Source organism: Ranitomeya variabilis, chromosome 4 (assembly GCF_051348905.1).
Source record: "Ranitomeya variabilis isolate aRanVar5 chromosome 4, aRanVar5.hap1, whole genome shotgun sequence".
NCBI classification, from domain to species: Eukaryota; Metazoa; Chordata; class Amphibia; order Anura; family Dendrobatidae; genus Ranitomeya; species Ranitomeya variabilis.
Window position 1 is genome coordinate 355,477,839 of NC_135235.1, and position 10,873 is coordinate 355,488,711.

The 10,873-nt window shown below is 47.1% G+C and overlaps 1 pseudogene; it reads right to left on the minus strand.

The window, feature by feature from the left end:
* Nucleotides 1-407: 407 nt before the first annotated feature.
* Nucleotides 408-10,540, minus strand: LOC143767877 (uncharacterized; annotated as a pseudogene).
* Nucleotides 10,541-10,873: the final 333 nt, after the last annotated feature.

Consider the following 10,873-nt stretch of genomic DNA (forward strand, 5'->3'; position numbering starts at 1 on the left):
GGCGTGTGCACTCAGCCAGGACACTCTATCCTGTCCCAGTTTGTGGTGTCAGGGACCTGCCACTCAACCTGCTGGGAGCGGACCTACTGCAGAAGCTGAAGGCAACCACAGTGTTCCAGGAAGATGGGACCGTGACACTTTCTTTATCCCTGACCCAAGAAGAATCATGCTGGTGGCCATACAAGAACCTCAAACAACCGACAGAGGCCTACCCAAGGAGGTACTGGACGTAGTACCAGAAAGTCTATGGGCTAAGGGACCCCAGGATGTGGGAAAACCTCAAGCTTCCCCAGTACGGGTGTCACTCAAGCCAGGTACCCCGTACCCTCGTAAGGCCCAGTATACCCTGTACGTCGCCTAGAGTCAAGCTGCCTCTGACCAACTGAAGGTCTACCTGGAAATAGGAATCATTGTTCCCTGCACATCACCTTGCAATACTCCGCTTTTCCTGGTCAAGAAAAAGAATGTAAAAGGAGAGCCATCCAAGTTCAGAATGGCACAAGACCTGAGAGCTGTGAATGACGCCACAGTGTTTGAAACTCCAATTGTGCCGAATCTGCACACTCTGCTCTCAAATGTGCCGGTCACAGCAAAAGTGTTCACAGTGACCGACCTGGCTAATGTTTTCTTCAGTGTTCCACTTCATCCGGAAGACCAGTTCCTGTTTGCCTTAACACACCAGGGGGCACAGCACACATGGACAGTGATGCCACAGCGGGCCCAGAACAGCCCTTCACAGTTCACTAAAGCAATGTCCACAGTCCTCACCAACAGGGTCACAGAACATGCAGAAGTAACCCTGCTACAATATGTGGATGATCTACTCCTTTGTGTAGTTGACTTTGACACGTGTAAAGTCCATTCCTTGTCTCTCCTACTCTACCTGGCGGAGAAGCACTGCAAGGCATCTTCACCTCCAGTGCTCTCTACTCCTGCCTGACAATGTCACCATCTCTAGATGCACAGTCCTCAACCCGTACACTCTACTCCCACTCCCAAGGGGGGATACAGATATGGACCCTCAAATCAAAATTCTGATCAAAATCTGCATGATATCTTCCGCAGGGATCTGGATGTGCTCCGGACGGATGACCATGATTGCTTCAGCATCATGCAACAGGAAACAGCAGGACAACCCAAGGTGGCAGAAGAGCCACTGACCAACCCAGAGTTGATCCTCTATGTGGATGGCTCCAGATTTCCAGATGATGAAGGAAGATTCCACACGGGATGTGCAATGACCAGCAATCAAGAGATCCTATGGTCCAGAAGTCTGCTGCCTAATCTGTCAGCCCAGGAAGCAAAACTGATAGCGCTGACAAAGGCCTACCAGATGGCAGAAGACAAGACTGCGGACATATATACCAATTCAAGGTACTCGCATGGCATAGCACACGACTTTGGACCCATCTGGGCTGCAAGGGACTTCCATCACAGCAAGCGGAACAACTGTGAAGCATCATGGAGCCATCAAGGACCTGCTGGACGCACTCCAACTTCCAAAAATGGTGGCAGTGCTAAAAGTCAAAGCACATGAAAAATTGAACACAGTAGAGGCACAAGGCAATAACATGGTGGATATGGCAGCCAAAGGAAGGCAATATGGATAAGTGGGAGAGGTCGTAGAGCCGGACGGCTACTACATGACAACTGAAGACAAGAACCCTGACCAGATGATGTCCTGGGATCTGCTCAAAAAGCTGCAAGAGCAAGCCCCAAAAGGACAAAAAGCAATGCTGGATGCAAGAGGGAGCAACACATGAAGAGGGAAGGGTATACGCAAAGGACTACCTGTTTACCCAGAAGGATGTACCCTATGGTGGTCCAGTGGGCACATGAGCCCACACACAGATCAAAGACACAGATGAATGATCTGATTGGTGCTTACTGGTTCACTCCAGGGATCTCCACCCTAACAGCCAAGTTCACTAGCAGCTGTTTGACCTGCAGCAAATGCAACCCTGTAAGAATGGAGAAAGTTCCCACACATCATCTTGCCACACCACATCCAGACGCCGCCAAGTGGGGGATTCGAATATTCCCTTGTGGTCGTGGACGTGTTCTCAGGATGGCCAGAAGTTTTCCCAGTGAGGAACCAGTCAGCAAAGACTACTGCAAAGAAGCTACTCTCAGAGATAGTATGCAGATATGGGTCCCAGAAGTGATAGAGAGTGACCAGGGACCCGCATTCACAGCAAATCTCACATGAGAGATCTGATCAGCAGTAGGGTCAGACTTAGGCCTACAAACTCCTTACAATCCCCAGAGTAGCAAGAAAGTGGAAAGACTGAATGGCACACTTAAGAACAGGATGTTGAAAGTTGCCCAAGAGACAAACAAACCATGGCAGGAGACAATCCCAATCACACTATTTAGTGTTAGGGTACTGTCACACAGTGAAATTTTCATCGCTACGACGGCACGATCTGTGACGTTGCAGCGTCGCACGAGAATCGTTCCAGCGTCGTATACTGCGGTCACACTGTGCAATTCATGGTGCTGGAGCGATAATTTCGTGACGTATTTGCGATGTAGAAGCCGTTGGTTACTGTGCGCACATCGTATACAACCTGTGTCACACGATGCAATCATGCCGCCACAGCGGGACACTAGACGACGAAAGAAAGTTTCAAACGATCTGCTACGACGTACGATTCTCAGCGGGATTCCGGATCGCAGTAGCGTGTCAGACACAACGATATCGTAACGATATCGCTAGAACGTCACGAATCGTGCCGTCGTAGCGATGAAAATGTCACTGTGTGACAGTACCCTTAGGCACACTCCCCGAGACCCAGAAAAGCTGTCACCATATGAAATTTTGTTTGGGTCTAGTCCCAGGTTAAGGGCATTCTTCCTTCAGCAGCTGACTATGCAATATGATACTTTGTCTGCTTATGTAATTGAACGCACCAAGAAACTTGCTAACATCCATTCTCGAGTTTTTTCTTCATTGCCAGATCTAGATTCAGTATCCGGTATGCACTACTTGAAGCCAGGAGACTGGGTGTTGGTGAAAAAGTTTGTAAGGAGAACACCACTCGATCCCAGATTTGATGGTCCTTTCCAAGTGCTGCTGATGACACCAACCTCTGAAACTGGAGGGAAGACCCACTTGGATCCACTCATCGCATTGCAAGAAAGCTCCCCTACCAGAGGATGACACCCAAGCCAGAATGATATTGTGGATGCCCTGCCTGACCGAATAGATGACCTACCTGATAAAGAATACACACCGCTGACTACACATGCCGTTGACTAAGAGACTGATTGCAACGAACCCCCATTAGGGACAGATCTCCTGACCGCCCATTTGCGAAAACTCTGTATGGAATAGGGCGTGTGTGCTAGGCATACGTCAGTTCACCGGCAGCACAAAACAGTTGCAGCGCTTTGGGACAGGAGGCTAGGATTAGGGCAAGTGATATCTAAGGGGGGATTGTGATGAAAACATATATATATAATGTAGATCTCACTTGCATGTATACTCCTTAATAATCATATATACTCATATAAACGCAAATATATCTATACACTCAGCTAGTTTATAATCAATTGCTCAACTTAACCACATGAGCTAGGCCAGATGGTTACTAGGTACTTTCCAGACACCCAAAAACCGGAACTTAGGCCAGATGTCTTGAACTAATGTCTAAGAATCCTGCTGAATAGCAGGATAAATGTGAAAGCTACATCTTAGTTGCTTAATCAGCATTCATATGTGCATTAATCACAATATTCCATACATATTTAGATAACCAATAACAGAGGAGCTAGACAATATGGTAATTAACTAACCCCCCCTAACCACCTCCTTTCTATATGCAATTATAAAACCATGTATGTACAATAAATCATCAGTATTGGTGGAATGTTTTTCTGTCACAAAGGTGTACAGTCCATTCTTGATGAGCGCTCAAAATACTCAGTCTTATTGGGAACGGCCTCAGCACACACAGGGATAGATTTATCCAAACCAAATTTCCATAACAGCCCTAACCCTAGCCCTAACCCTAGCCCTAACCCTAACCCTAGTTCTAACCCTAACCCTAGTGGAAAAATAAAAGTAAATATAATTTATTTATTTTATTATTGTCCCTACCTATGGGGGTGATAAAGGGGGGGTTCATTTACTATTTTTTTATTTTGATCACTGTGATAGGTTTTATCACAGTGATCAAAATGTACCTGGAATGAATCTGTTGGCTGGCAGATTCGGCGGGCGCACTGCGCATGCGCCCACCATTTTGGAAGATGGCGGCACCCATGGAGAAGATGGACGGACACCGGGAGGCTCGGTAAGTATAAGGGGGGATCGGAGCATGGGGGGATCAGAGCATGGGGGTGGGATCGGAGCACGGGGGAGCGGACAGAAGGATGGGGAAGCGGACAGGAGGACAGAGGGGAGCGGAGCACAGGACGGAGGACTGGGGAGGAGATCGGTGGCGGGGGCAGATCAGGGTTTCCTGCCATGGCCGATGATATTGCAGCATCGGCCATGGCTGGATTGTAATAGTTCACCACTTTTCATAGGTGAAATATTACAAATCGCTCTGATTGGCTGTTTCACTTTCATTTACTCAGCAAAACAAATCTGAGCAATCTACTCTAGACCAAGCTGACTAGTATAAATATACACTAACTAGCATAGCCAGCTCCTCACCTTTATAAAACCTACCCTTCAATATATATAATAATAAAAGACAAACGGCAAACAAACAAAATAAAGTGCTCATAAATACCAATGCACGTAATAAAATGATACAATCTCACCAAGTTATTATTTCCTGATTTTCCAAGGTTTCATGCTGGACCTGGATGGGTGAGACCGAGATGAAGAGAGAAAAAGGGGGGAGGGGGGGAATTCTCGGGGTCTGATTTTCCCTGTCGTGCCCTCTGCAAAGAGACTCCCACCCTGACAAGGGCAGTACCCAAGTATAAACCTACTTTGTGATGCCCATGATAAATATAGCCTCCCTGGGTAGTGTGTATTCTCTTCCCAAGAGAATTACATGCACTCGTATTTATGAGCACTTTATTTTGTTTGTTTGCCATTTGTCTTTTTTTATTATATATATTAAAGGTTAAGTTTTATAAAGGTGAGGAGCTGGCTATGCTAGTTAGAGCTGTTTCACTTTCAACAGCCAATCAGAGCGATCATAGCCATGGGGGAAAAGTACCACTCCCCCTGTCCCTACAGATCGGGTGAAATTGGAGTTAAATTTTTCACCCAATCTGCAGGGACGCGATCCCTCCATGACACCACATAGGCGTCACAGGTCGGATTGGCACCGACTTTCATGACGCCTACATGGCGTCACAGGTCGGGAAGGGGTTAATCTATCTCCCCTCGCTCAGTCCAGCATTCAACCTCTGTCCTATGCTGTAATGGGAGCATGAATCACACCCCGACCCACGCCACACACCCCGCTCATACATGCTGCCACCACTCACCGAAGACACGGACGATGACTCCCAGAAATATTACTACTACTGTCTGCCAATCATAAGGCTCACACACTTTAAGGCTATGGACTCTTTAGAACATGCAAGTTTCAACGTATTAAAGTTTTATGCTTTAATAGAAAAGGTACAGTGCTTACAATAAAAAGGGTACAAAAATATGAGAATATAAGTAACATACAAATATGCAAAACAGTTATAAAAAGAAACTGGAGAAAACTTACAGAAATATCTAACTTTGTAGTCTGCTTTCTGCTCCCTGAGGGGGGGACGAATATGGAATGGAACATATCAGCATATGTGTGCAGGACTAATTTATAGAGTCAACCTGGAGGTCAAATTTCTAGACCCGCCTCTCAGGTTGATATTATAATAGCTTGTTTTTGATTGACCCATGGCCACTCCACCAATGAATATATTAATTTCTCTGAAATTCTTGGTGTAAGTTCTCACAGATAGATAGTAAATACAATTTGTCAGACTGTACTAGGTCTCATTTGACATCTGCCTTTGAGGCCTCATAGAGGTGTTAAATGTTTCCAATTATGTTTTTCCAGGAAGGCCCCCTGAGGTCTGAGAACAGGAAAACTGCCTTTTTTCAGGATAACACATATTATCACCTTGGTGAGACCTGCAGCCTTCAGGACAGATGTTAAATTACTGCTAGTTACACATATATACCTATACATATTTCACTACACCGCCCTCCTTATGATCGTGCATGGGGGTTGACTTACAGGTCAGCTCCTGAGCGCATATTTAGTTATGCCCCACCTTAGCGAGATAGGCCATCGGCATTGCCATGATCGATTCCTTTCTTATGCTGAATTGTAAAATCATATTGCTGTAATACCAGACTCCCATATAAGCAATTTCCAGTTGTCCCCAACTTCTCTGTTGTGCCAATTCCATGGGTTATGATTGCAGCTTCTGCAGAGCCCACACAATTGCCAAACATTCCTTCTCAATGGTGGCATAAGCCACTTCTCTGGGCAGGAGTTTCCTGCTTAGGTAAAGAATTGAGTGCTCCTCATCTTGCTGGTTTACCTGGCTGAGAACCGCACCTACCCCATAGGTGCTGTCATCTGTCTGCATTACAAACCTGCGAGTGAAATCTGGGGCCTGAAGGACGGGTGAACTAACCAATTCTGACTTTAGGGCAGAAAATGATTCCTCACACTGAGGACTCCAGGAGACAATTTTGGGAAGCTTCCTCCTGGTCAGATCAGTTAACGGTTTGGCCAGAGCACTGTAGTTTGGTACAAACCTCCTATAGTAGCCAGCCGTACCCAGAAAGGACAGTACCTGCTTTTTGGTTTGTGGGGTGGACCAGACTGTAATGGCTTCTACCTTCCCTGGCTCAGGTTTTAACAGTCCTCCCCCCACCCGGTGTCCAAGGTATTGTACTTCTCGCATGGCTACCTTGCACTTCCCAGGCTTAACAGTAAGACCTGCAGTTTTAAGCCTTTGCAACACCTGTGGAAGATGTATGAGGTGTTCCTCCCCAGAATTACTGAAAATGGCTATATCATCGAGATAAGCAACAGCAAAACCATCACATCCTTTCAATAAGTGATTGACCAACCTCTGGAAGTTGGCAGGGGCATTCTTCATACCAAATGGCATCACCAGAAACTCAAACAACCCGAATGGCATTATAAAGGCAGACCTCTCCTGATCTTCTCTGGTCAGGGGTATCTGCCAATATGCCCTACTTAGGTCCATGATGGTGAGGTACAATGCTTTAGCTAGCTGCTCTAATAGCTCATCTATCCTCGGCATGGGGTAGATCTCACATGTAGTCAGTAGATTTAGTTTCCAGTATTCTGCACAGAACTGGGTTGTATGGTCCTTTTTTTGGGACAAGAACCACAGGCGAAGTCCAGGCACTCTGGGATTTTTGTATTACCTTGAGGTTCAGCATCTCCTCTACCTGTTACCTCATGTGTGCCTTCACCTCTGCTGAAACCCAGTATGCAGACTGCCATACTGGGGGATTAGTACCAGTGTCCACATGGTGAGTTGCTAAGTGCATCCTCCCAGGCTCCCCTGTGAAGACTTCGGTGAACTCACTGAGCACCTCCATCAGCTCAGATCTCTGACTGTGGGATAGCTCAAGGTTAAACTCTGCTGACTCCAGGGACTCCATGTGCTGAGTCCCAGCCCCCACATCTACTAACAGATCAGTCTCCCCCTCTTCAGGCAGGCTACAGACAGGTAAGACACAGGTCTCCCTGTCATGATGAGCCTTCAGCATATTTACATGGATTACTTTCTGATGCTGTGCATGCTCATCTAGGGTCACCACATAATTAACATCATTTAGCCGCTTGTGTACAGGGTATGGTCCCTCCCATGTGGCCTGTAATTTATTCTGTAACATAGGGACCAACACCCAAACATACTGCCCCTCCTCATAGGCCCTTAGTCTGGCATTACAGTCGTACCAGACCTTCTGGTTGATTTGGGCCTTGGTCACATTCTCATGGGCCAGGTTGCTCAGTTTTTGCATTCTTTCTCTGAGCCGCAGTACATACTCAACCACTGAGACTCCCGTAGTTTTGGGGTCATCCTCCCAACAGTCCTTAATCAAATCAAGTGGCCCCCTGACCCTCCTCTCATAAACCAGTTCATAGGGGGAGAATGCTGTAGGCGCCTGGGGTACCTCTCTGTAGGCATACAACAGATGGGGGAGGTACCACTCCCAGTCTCTCCCCTCAGTCTCCACCAGCATTTACAGCATTTGTTTTAATGTTCCGTTAAAATGCTCACAGAGTCCATTGGTTTGGGGATTATAGGCGCTTGCCACAAAATTATGTACTTGTATTTTCTCACAGATGCTTTCCATGAGACTGGACATGACTTGGGCTCCCTGATCAGTTATCTTTTCCCTGGGGAACCCCACACAAGAGAAAACAGTCAGTAAAGCATCCGCCACTTTGTCTGCTCAGATGGAGGACAGTGACACAGCTTCCGGGTATCGTGTAGAATAGTCCACCACTGTAAGGATGTACTTTTTGCTAGAGCTACTAGGGACTGCAATTGGCCCTATGATATCCACAGCCACTTGCTAAAAAGGCTCATCGATCACAGGCAGTGGTATCAATGGAGATTTCTGTATATTCCCGGACTTTCCAACACTCTGAAAAACTATGCAGGATCGACAGTAATTGGCAAAATCTGTCCCCATCTTGGGCCAATAGAAGTTGTGTGTCAGGCGAGCTTTAGTCTTTTGTATTCTAAGGTGTCCAGCCAGAGGAATTTTATGAGCAATTCTCAATAATTGTTCCCTAAATAGATAATGAACGACCAGCAGCTTTTCACAGTCCCAAGGTTCTGTAGTATCCACGACGGGGAGTGTCTCCTTATACAGTATACCCTGGTCCCAGTATAGTCTCTCTTTGTCACAAGCAGTAGGGGATCGGTCTGCAAGTCATCTGAGCTTCTCCAGACTAACATCTGTCTGCAGGGCCTCCTGGAAGCTCTGACTGTTAGTCTGCAGCCCCTGGCCTAGTGTGACTGCCAGGCCCTGGTCTGAAGCTGAGTCTTCAGTGTCGGTTTTCAGGGATCTTGGTGGGTCTGCCATGTGAGGAGGCTTTGGGGCCACAGTATGGGCCTCCTGTTCTGTCAGTTCTGTCTGAGACTCATCCTCTAATCTCTGGGGTTGAATCTGAGCAGCAGCATGACTCCGGGTCACAGCTGCCACATATGTACAGTCCTGTGCATTGGTACATTTTCCCTCCTCGCATGGGATCTTAGGTGGGTCACTTGCATCCAACTTCTCTGTAGCATTTACTTGCAAAGGAGGAACATAGTGGCACACCATGCTCCCCAGGTTTGAAGGTGGGGACACAGACGGCTTTGTGGTTGTAGTTGGGCATTTCTCCCTATCAGGGCAGACAGCGCTAACATGTCCCACTTTGTTGCAGAAGAAGCATCGGCTTGCATCACCTAATGAATGTCTAGTCCCTGGGATCCCATAGGAGGTGGGCTTGGACAGCACTAGTGATTGGCCGGCAGAGGGAGAAGGGTCCCAGTTTGTCTTACGTCCCTTCCAGCTGAATCCCGATGACTTCCACACCTCAGGCATCCTGTTAACCACATAGCAGTCCGCAATCTTTGCAGCCTGATACTCAGTTTGTGGCTCCCGATCACACACAAATTGTCGTACATCCATGGGGCACATGTGAAGAAATTGATCGTCGACCATAAGATCCGTTAAGTCCTCAAAACTGTTAACAGAAAGTCCCCTGATCCATTGGTGGAGCGTGGTCCTCAAGGTGCTGACATCTGCATAGCTGTCAGTTGATCCACGTTGTAGGTTCCGGAACTTTCCCCGATACACTTCTGGGGTTAAGTTGCATTTCCTGATCATGGCCTCTTTTATGGCCTCATAGTTCCCATCTAGCTCTGGTGGGAGGCCAGCAAAAACTTCCAGGGCTTTGCCTCTCAACCCTGGGGTTAGATACTGTGCCCACTGCTCACGGGGTAGATGGTGTTGCCTGCAGGTTTTTTCAAACCCCCGAAGGAAAGTATCTAAGTCCATATCCTTCTCCATGACAGGGAAGTTTTCCAGATGTGGTCTCTTTGAATTTATGTCCTCAGAGGGGGTTAGCTGAGGACTGATACCCCTCTCTATTTGAGCCATCTGAAGCTTGAAAGCTCTCTCCTCCCAGCATTCTGCAGCCTCTCTCTCCTCCCAACATTCTGTAGCCTCTCTCTCCTCCCGGTCCCAGCATTCTGCAGCTTGTCGATACTGTAGAATACGCTACATGCGCAGACTGGGATCACTAGTTCCCAACTTTTGTAAGTCCATTTGTAAAGTAAAGTCCATAGGCTCCTCAGCACTGGCATTGCTGGCACTTCCATCAAGAATCTCCCGTGTAAGAGTTGGCATTGCTCGGTCTCTCTGAGGTGGACTCTCTCCTTGCCCAGATGTTCCAGTACTTTGCTCTATGTCCTGCTCGACCAAGGTGCGTATCAGCAGTTCCTTGGATTTGTCGGCCGTCTTTATTCCTCTCTGCTCACAAAGGTCGGTCAGAGCCTCTGTACTCTGCTTCTTGTACTGGGTTGCCATATCGATGAACAGCCTTTGCCAAATAAAAGATAGAAAAGAAAAACGGGGAAGGGAAACTGTTTGCAAGTATGTTTAAGTAAGCACTGAGTTGAACCTTGCAGAACTGGTGCACTCCTCGCAAGGATACCAATTCTTTAGTACAGGGAATAATTGCTTAAACCATGCACTAATGCTCTAATAGAAATAATTCTATCCCACAGCTCTGTCACCAATTTGTCACGTACCCACTTCTCAGCACGCGACTTGGGGTTGCACCTGCAAGGGTTAATCTGTCTCCCCTCTCTCAGTCCAGCATTCAACCTCTGTCCTATGCTTTAATGGGAGCATAAATCA